The sequence below is a fragment of the Pteronotus mesoamericanus genome, unplaced genomic scaffold, assembly GCF_021234165.1.
Source record: "Pteronotus mesoamericanus isolate MK-2021 breed Mesoamerican mustached bat unplaced genomic scaffold, CSHL_Meso_final scaffold_54, whole genome shotgun sequence".
Lineage (NCBI taxonomy): Eukaryota > Metazoa > Chordata > Mammalia > Chiroptera > Mormoopidae > Pteronotus > Pteronotus mesoamericanus.
Window position 1 is genome coordinate 37,554,133 of NW_026555321.1, and position 8,613 is coordinate 37,562,745.

Here is an 8,613-nt window from a genome sequence, read left to right on the forward strand (position 1 = left end):
GTCTCGGCAGCCTCTAGTATTTACTGCTGTTTTTTCTTTCTGGATCCATCTCTGATAATGTCAGATGTTGGCTTTGTCTGACCTCAGGCAGTTTGTTAGAGACTTCCAGGAATCTGCTGTCTGTGGCTGTCTCCTTCAGTTGTTAAACTAGTCATGCTGCACTCAGCATTCAGGCTTAGACACCATAGGGCCAGGGCTGAGACCCTCCTGGGGGTGGAGCTATTGTTTCTTCTCACACTGCTGCCACTCAGGGGAGTGGTCTGCCTGAACAAGATGGCTGTTGCTGTCTTGGGGGATGACTTAGCTCGGGAGTCCTGCTGATTACTCTCTCAGTTCTCTCCCCAAAGCCTCCCACAGTCTCTCCTAAAGTGTCTCTAGTCCAGTCTCTCCTGCCTTTGCTGGAGCCCTGGGTCAGTGGCTGCAATAAAAAAATCTATGTATTGGTCCTTTAAATGGCTCTTTGCATCTCTAGCCAACCCTCTCTGGCAGAGAGCAACCCTGCAGCTTTTTGCAGCTGGCTATTATCTATGTAGTTTTTGGGCTCTGGTGTGGTAGGCCGGGAGTCCCCCTTTATGGTTTGGACCCCACTCTTCTCAGGGGGATCCAATTGGCCATTTATAAATTCCTCTGGCACTGCAGCCTGTGGGCACCCAGCCAGCCTTCTCGAGTCTCCACCACACTCCTTACCAGTCTGGTTGTGCTAAAGTTGATTGTTCTGTCTGTCTGAGGTTATAAGGCTTCTCTCTTGCTGTTGTTCAGTTGTTTAAGGTGATTTCTTCACAATTTAGTTGTAATTCTGGTTTGGCCTGGGAGGAGGTTGGTGTGACTTCCATTTACTCCTCTGCCATCTTGAAACTCTTCAGTCTTTTAAAGTATACAATTCTGTAAGTTTTTTTTGTTTATTCACAAAGTTGTGCAGTCATCACCACCCTCCCATCCCAGAACATTTTCATTATCTCACCCCAAAAACCTCATACCTGTTAGCAGTTACTTCTCATTTCTCCCTCCCTCAGCTTCTCATCACCATTAACCTGCTTTCTGTCTCTATGGATTTGTGTGTTCTGGATATTTATACAAATGGAGTTATATAAGATGTGGCCTTTTGTGATTGGCTTCTTTTACTTACCATAAAGTTTTCAAGGTTTATCAATGTTATAGCATGAATCATGAGTTCTCATCCTGACCATCTGGGGCATTTGATATGAGTGACTTTGTTTTTTTGACTTCTGCAGCTTTTTCTCCCTCCCTCCCTTCCTTCCTTATTTCCTTCCTTCCTAGTTAATAAATTTTTATTTAAGGAATTTCACATGTTCTGATTCCTTCCACTGCCTAAATTCCTCACAAGTTTGAGTCTCAGTCCCTTTTAAAAATAATTTTTGCTCAATGTAAGTATGTCAGTTAGTCCACAATTCTTTTCGTTGAGCTTCTTTGATCTCCACTTGAATATGGACATACTTCAGAAATTCCCCACCTATAATCGTCAGGACTCAATTTCTTCAAGCAATTTCCTTTAGGACCCTAGAAGTTAACTCATAAGAAGTACATTGGTATTTTGGCAGATGATGTAAGCTATATCATTCCTTAATTGTTTCTATAATTGAAGTCTTACTGTATTCAGTTTTTGCTCATTGAGCCTAGCAAAAAAAGTTACAGGTCTCATTGTCACCACTGCAGTAAAATTACTGTGATGGAAACACAACCTGTGTCTCAGTGCAGCCGCTGGAGCACCCTCTTTAATATGCTACTCCTACTTCACCAGCTACCTCTCTCATTCTTCTCAGGTGCTCCCTCCTTCTCTTTCAGTCCTCTTAATCCTAGTGAGCCCCAGGGCTTTGCTGTCAGACCTCTTTTCTTTACCCTCATTCCAAAGGAGCCCTCATCCAATCTCATGGGTTTTCACCCCTGAGATATGCCATCAACTCCTAAATTTGTATCCCCAGCCCAGATCTTTATTTTTCATCTCTTCTTGGATGCCAATATGCATTACAAAAACAACATGTCCAAAGTGGACTCCTGAGTCACCACAACCCCCTGCTTTACAGTTTGTTTCTCCCACAGCCGTCCTTCAATCTAGATGACCAAAAGACCTTTTTTGTCATGTTTGGCTCTATTTTTCTCACCCCCCGACATTGCATCTATCAGCAAATCCTGCTGAACTTTCCTTTAAAAATATAGCCAGAATCTATAGCAGAATATTCTCAGCAGCTTGAGAGATCACTTTAAAATATAACTCAGATCATATATCTCTTCTGCTCAAAATTGTTCAGTAGATTCCCATGTTGGTCAGAATAAGAGCCAAAATGCTTACAGTGCTCTATAGTTTCTTACAAGTCCTGTGTGATGTGCCCTCCCCTCACCCCATCACACTCACCTTCTGCTACTCTCTACCTTGACTTCTACACTTGTTTCCTTGCTATTCTTCCTATACAACACACATTATTCTCACCCCGAGGCCTTTATTTTCTCTGTTCTCACTGCCTAGAATGCTCTTTCTCAATCCTTCATTTTTCAGTTCTGTGTTTATATGTCATCTAATCAAGGAAACTCACTCAGACTACAGTGTTTAAAATAGCAGCTTGTGCCCAACCCTTTCCCCAATTCTCTAAGTCACTTTCTCTGCTTTTCTTTTTTTCCAAAGTACTAACCCACTTATACACACACCTACACAAGTATATGCCTCCACATGTGCACACATTTTCTACCTATACATACCATATGTCCACAAATTTTCCACCTATGCATATATATGCACATATTTTCACCTGTGAATATACATGTGCATACCTGCACACACATTTTCCACATATGCATGCATGTATACCTACTTGTTTACTAGTTTATTTGCCTATTACCTGTCTTCCCCACTGGAATATAAGCTTTGTGGATGCACGAACTTAATTTTGTTCCTGCTGTATTCCCAGTGCCTAGAATTATACCTGGCACATTGTATGCTCTCAATATATGTTCATTAAATGAGTGAATGAATTGTCTACATACTTCTCCCTCCCATTCCCCCTCCCCTGGAAACAAGTGGCAAGAGCAGAAATTTTAAAGCATTATTTTGGTTGTCTTCTGATTGATGTGAAGAAAAGGTAGGAACCTTCTGCTTTCTCTCCAAAACTTTGGCTGGTCAGGGATGACACAGTCCTTGTGAGCCATGGGCTCAGTGACTCCTACTGGACAGTTAGCACATCTTTCCTCCCTTTGATCTCCTGCAGCGTCCTTGGAGAGTTGACATTTATGCCCACCTGTGAGCCTGGCACAGAGCCTTTCTTCCCTCCAGGTGTATGGATGCTTGGCTTTTGTGGAGATGCCAGACAAACAAAGGAAGATTATGTTTTGGGCTGGGAATGACTTCCAAAAGCCAAATGTGATAGAAGTGTTATCATGAAGGTCAACACACCCAAATTGCTTGAAAACTGGCTCAAACAATTCTGCTTGCTACAAATAAAGATGGAAAGAAATTCTAAATGCAGTCCCAAATATAAGACTTTCAGAATCAGAAGGGCACCTCCCTCCCTCCCTCCTTCCTTCATTCCTTCTTTCCTCAAATAGGACATCAAGGGCCAGAGAAATGAGGCAAATCTACAGGATTACACAGATAATGGCAGAATCAGAGCTCAAACTAAGGTTTCCTAATTCTCACTCTTTGGAATACATATTGCTGCCTTCCGGGTAAACAAGAAAATAATCAGAGAAATGCTCCGTTGAATATTTTGGGGAAGTTAACTGCTAAGCTCTCAGAAAGCTCAGTGCTAGTGGACAAGTAGCTAGAGTATCACCTAAGAGATGGAAAAATAAACATTTCTTGGTCTTTACCCACTGTAAAGTTTCTTGTTTATCTCTCTAATCCTGTAGATTTCTCCCAAGGTTATTATTTAACTTTAGCTCAAGTCATTATTTGCTCATTTGCTTGCATAGAGCTTATATCCTTCTATGGGCAAGAGGGAGCAGAGAGGGTCAAAAGGAAAATATGTTATTTTAAAAATTATTACAAGACAATTTTAATGGACATTAAATATGATAAAATAATAACAGCTAACATTCACTTTACTTACAATGTGTGACACATGCTATTATTACATTTTATACAATGTCATATCTAATCTTCGTAACCTATGAGGTAAGTACTGTGATCATCTCTGTATTACAGAGGTAAAACTGAGGCTTGGAAAGATTAGGTAACTGGATTAATTTATTTTCAATCTTCAAATATATTTTTAATATATTATTAGATAACTCTTCTGCCACTCACATACTCTTTGTCTCAGTGGCTAGCGAGTATGGAATTGTATCAGTCTATACAAAGTTTTCTGTTTTTTTTCACAGTAATGGTTTCTAGTGGTATGACAATATATTTTTATAGATTTGGATAAACAAATAATTATAGATAAATATATAGAACACATACATAATTTGGAACACTCTTTTTCAATCAGTACACACAGACTCTCCAAAGCAGCTCCTTTGACATGTCAAATCTAGGATTTGACTCTAGTAGGAATGATTTACATTATAAAGTATTATGCTGGAGAAAATGAAACTAAAATATATTTTGTGCTTTCTTTATATTTTTGTGATCCTTATAGTAAGAAAGCTTTGGCATGATAGTTGTCTTACATAAGTCAAAACACGATTTAATAAAATGGTATTTTACAAAGCTATAAAACTCTTAACAGGAAACATCAGTGTAAATCTTCATGATGGTGAGGCAAATGTAGGTTTACAGTTGTGAGTATGTGAAAGTGATTATTATTTATCAATTATTTGTATTTTCCATACAAACAACTGTAAACCTGCATTTTTTGCTCCACACTGTGTGACTTCCAAAGCATAAGCAACAAAGGGAAAAACAGATAAATTGAACTTTTTCAAAATTAAAAACTTCTCTACATCAAATGACACTATCAAGAAAATAAGAAGACAACCCACGGATGTGACAGAACATTAGCAAACCTTATATGTATAAAGAACTCTTGATACAGCAATGAAAAGACAAACAATACAATTTAAAAATAAGCAAAGGAAATTTCCCTAAAATAGATATACAAATGGCCAATAAGAATGTTAAAGGGTGCTCAACATCATTAGCCATTAGGAAAATAAGTCAAAACCACAATGAGATACTACTTCATACCCACTATGATGGCTATAATAATAATAATAACAACAATGATAATGAAAATAAATGTTGGTGAGGTTGTGGAGAAATGGGAACCATCATACATTGCTGGTAGGAATGTAAAATGCTGCTGACACTTTGGAAAACAGACTGGCAGTTTCTCAAAATATTAGAGTTATCATGTGACCCAGCAATTCCATTTCCAGGTATATGCCCAAGAGAATTGAAAGGATGTGTTTTCATATGAAAATAAGTACACAAAAACTTGTACACAAATGCTCATAGCAGCATTATTAATAGACAAAAGGAGGAAACAACCCAAATGTCCACCAACTGATCGGTGGATAAACAAAATGTAGTGTATCTGTACAATGAAATATTATTTAGCCATAACAAGGAATGAAATAGTGATAAATACTACAGCATTGATGAGCTTTGACTATATTATGCTAAGTGAGAGAAGCCAGACAGGTAAGGCCACAAACGGTATGACTTATTTTAGATATATTGTCCAGAGCAGGTAAATTTACAGAGACTGAAAGTAGATTGGTGGTTTCCAGGGAACGGAGGGGACAGAGAAATTAGGAGTAACTGCTAACAGAGAAGGGGTTTCTCTTTGGTGTGATGGAAATGTTCTGCAGTTAGATAAAGGTGAAAATTGTGCAAGTCTGTGAATATACTGCTGAATTGTACATTTAAAAATGGATAAAATTGTTAATTTTATGTTATATGAATTTTGTTAAAAATGGCATTTTACTAGATTTAAGTGATACCTATATTTGTTTTTTAAAATATATACTTTATTGATTATGCTATTACAGTTGTCTTATTTTTTTCTCCCCTTTATTCCCCTCCACCCTGCATCCCCTCTCCCACCAGCATTCCTGCCCCTCCCCCATCTGCCTTAGTTCATGTCCATGGGTCGTACATATGAGTTTTTTGGCTTCTCCATTTCTTATACTATTCTTTTCCTTTCCCTGTCTATTTTGTAGCTACTATTTATGCTGCTTATTTCTTCATACCTTTTCTCCCACTTGCCTCCCTCCCTCTCCCCTCTGATCTCCATTTCTATGATTCTGTTCCTGCTCTAGTTGTTTGCTTAGTTTGTTTTTGTTTTTGTTTTTTAGGTTCAGTTGTTGATAGTTGTGAGTTTGTTGTCATTTTACTCTTCATAGTTTCTGATCTTCTTCTTTTTTTTAGGTAATTCCCTTTAACATTTCATATAATAAGGGCTTGGTGATGATTAACTTTACCTTATCTGAGAAGCACTTTACCTGCCCATCCATTCTAAATGATAGCTTTGCTGGGTAGAGTAATTTGGATGTTACCTCTTGTCTTTCATGACTTTGAATACTTCTCGCCAGCCCCTTCTTGCCTGCAAGGTTTCTTTGGAGAAATCAGCTGATAGTCTTTTGGGAACTTCTTTGTAGGTAACTGTCTCCTTTTCTCTTGTTGCTTTTAAGATTCCCTCCTTATCCGTAATCTTGGGTAATGTAATTATGATGTGCCTTGGTGTGTGCTTCCTTGGATCCAGCTTCTTTGGGACTCTCTAAGCCTTCTGGATCTTGTGGAAGTCTCTTTCCTTGAACAGATTGGGGAAGTTTTCTTTCATTAATTTTTCAAATAAGTTTTCAATTTCTTGCTCTTCTTCTTCTCCTTCTGGCATCCCTATGATGTGGATGTTAGGACATTTAATGTTGTCCCAGGAGTTCCTAAGCCTCTCCTCACTTTTTTGAATTCTTGTTTCTTCACTCTGTTCTGGTTGAATGTTTATCTCTTCCCTCTGTTCACAGTCGTTGATTTGAGTCCTGTTTTCCTCCCCTTCACTGTTGGTTCCATGTATATTTTTTTTATTTCACTTTGCATAGCCTTCATTTTTCCCTCCATTCTGTGACCAAACTCAACCATTTCTGTGTGCATCCTGATTACCCGTGTTTTGAACAGTGCATCTGTTAGGTTAGCTATCTGTTCATTGCCTAATTGTATTTTTGGAGCTGTGATCTCTTCTTTCATTTGGGCCATATTTCTTTGCCTCCGTATGACTGTTATGTTGGGAGGGGTGGGGCCTTAGGTATTCACCAGGGAGGGGCAACCCAGGTCTCTGCATTTGTGGCACTGTATGTGTGGGAGGGGTCCGAGAAGGAACAAATGCTGCTTGTTTGGCTCTGGGTGGGCTTTCAGTTCCTTCCCCTGCTATCCCCAAGCAATTTGGGCCCTTCTGGTGCTGATTCCCAGGTGGGTGGGTTTGTGTACATTCTACGACCTTGTGCATCTCTCCAACGGGATCTTCTGTGAGGCTGGGAGTTTCTCCCGTTGCTGCTTCCCATAGGTTTTTACAGCCAGAGGTTTTGAGGCTTTCTTTTCCTGCACTGGAACTCTGGATTGCTCCGTCTGTCTTGCTCCCCAGCTATTCCTCCAGGTTTATCCACATGCAAATGTGGGACCGCCAGCTGTCACCTTGCCATGCGTTTTCTCTGCCCTGGCTGCCCATCTTTGCCCCTCCTACTGGTCTGGATGAATGTTTCTTCTTTAACTACTTGGTTGTTGGACTTCCATCCAGTTCAACTTTCTGGCATTCTGGTTATTTTTTGTTTTTTAATTTGTTGTTATCCTTCTTTTGGTTGTGCCAGCAGGCAAAATGTATCTACCTATGTCTCCATCTTGGCTAGAAGTCCTCTACATTTTAATCATCTAATTTAAATTAATTCTGTGCTCTTTATTGCAAGCAAACTTTGCTTATTTTTATATTCTTTTAGGGTTTGATTTTGAGGCAACACCAGAATGGGGTGGGGCATGTACTTCTTGAGTCATATCAGGACCTGTACTGTGTGGTTGTTTTGCTTCAACGTCTCTTTTTTTATTTATTGAATTTATTGGGGTGACATTGGTTAATAAAGTTATATAGATTTCAGGTGTACAATTAATTCTATAATACATCATCTGTATATTGTATTGTGTGTTCATCACCCCTACTTCAACATCTGACCAGCTAGTTTTATTGTTTCACTTTCAGAAGGTAAGGAAAAAACCTGGTCATCACCAAAACTGGACCTATCTAATGGCAAAACATTTGATGAATTGAACCTAAAAATCAAACTGGAGAATGGACTCTTAGAAGTTAAGATTATGGTTGGTCTTGGTGGGGAGAGGAGATGATTATGACTTGGAAGGAAATGTGAGGGAGTTTCTTCAGTGCTGGACACTGGTTACATGGGTGTGTTCAATTTGTGAAAATTCATCTGCTGACAATATGTGCACCATTCTGAGTGTTTGTTATACTTTGATAACAGGTAAACAATTCAGTTTAGCCTCCTGATATTTAGCCCCAATCACTTAAGTGGGGACCAAAATTCACTAAACTGACCTGCTGACTTAGAGATGACACCCAGCCATGTCCATTCTAAAAGTTTCTGTTTCCATGAATGGTATTCTCTGAGTTCTACATCAAACTATTGATTTCAAGAGCACTGTCATGGCTGACCTGTGGCTCC

General features: G+C 39.2%; 1 pseudogene; it reads right to left on the reverse strand.

Annotated features, from left to right (window-relative positions):
- Positions 1 to 1,642: 1,642 nt before the first annotated feature.
- Positions 1,643 to 1,727, reverse strand: LOC129061118 (uncharacterized; annotated as a pseudogene).
- Between the last annotated feature and the right edge of the window lie 6,886 nt (positions 1,728 to 8,613).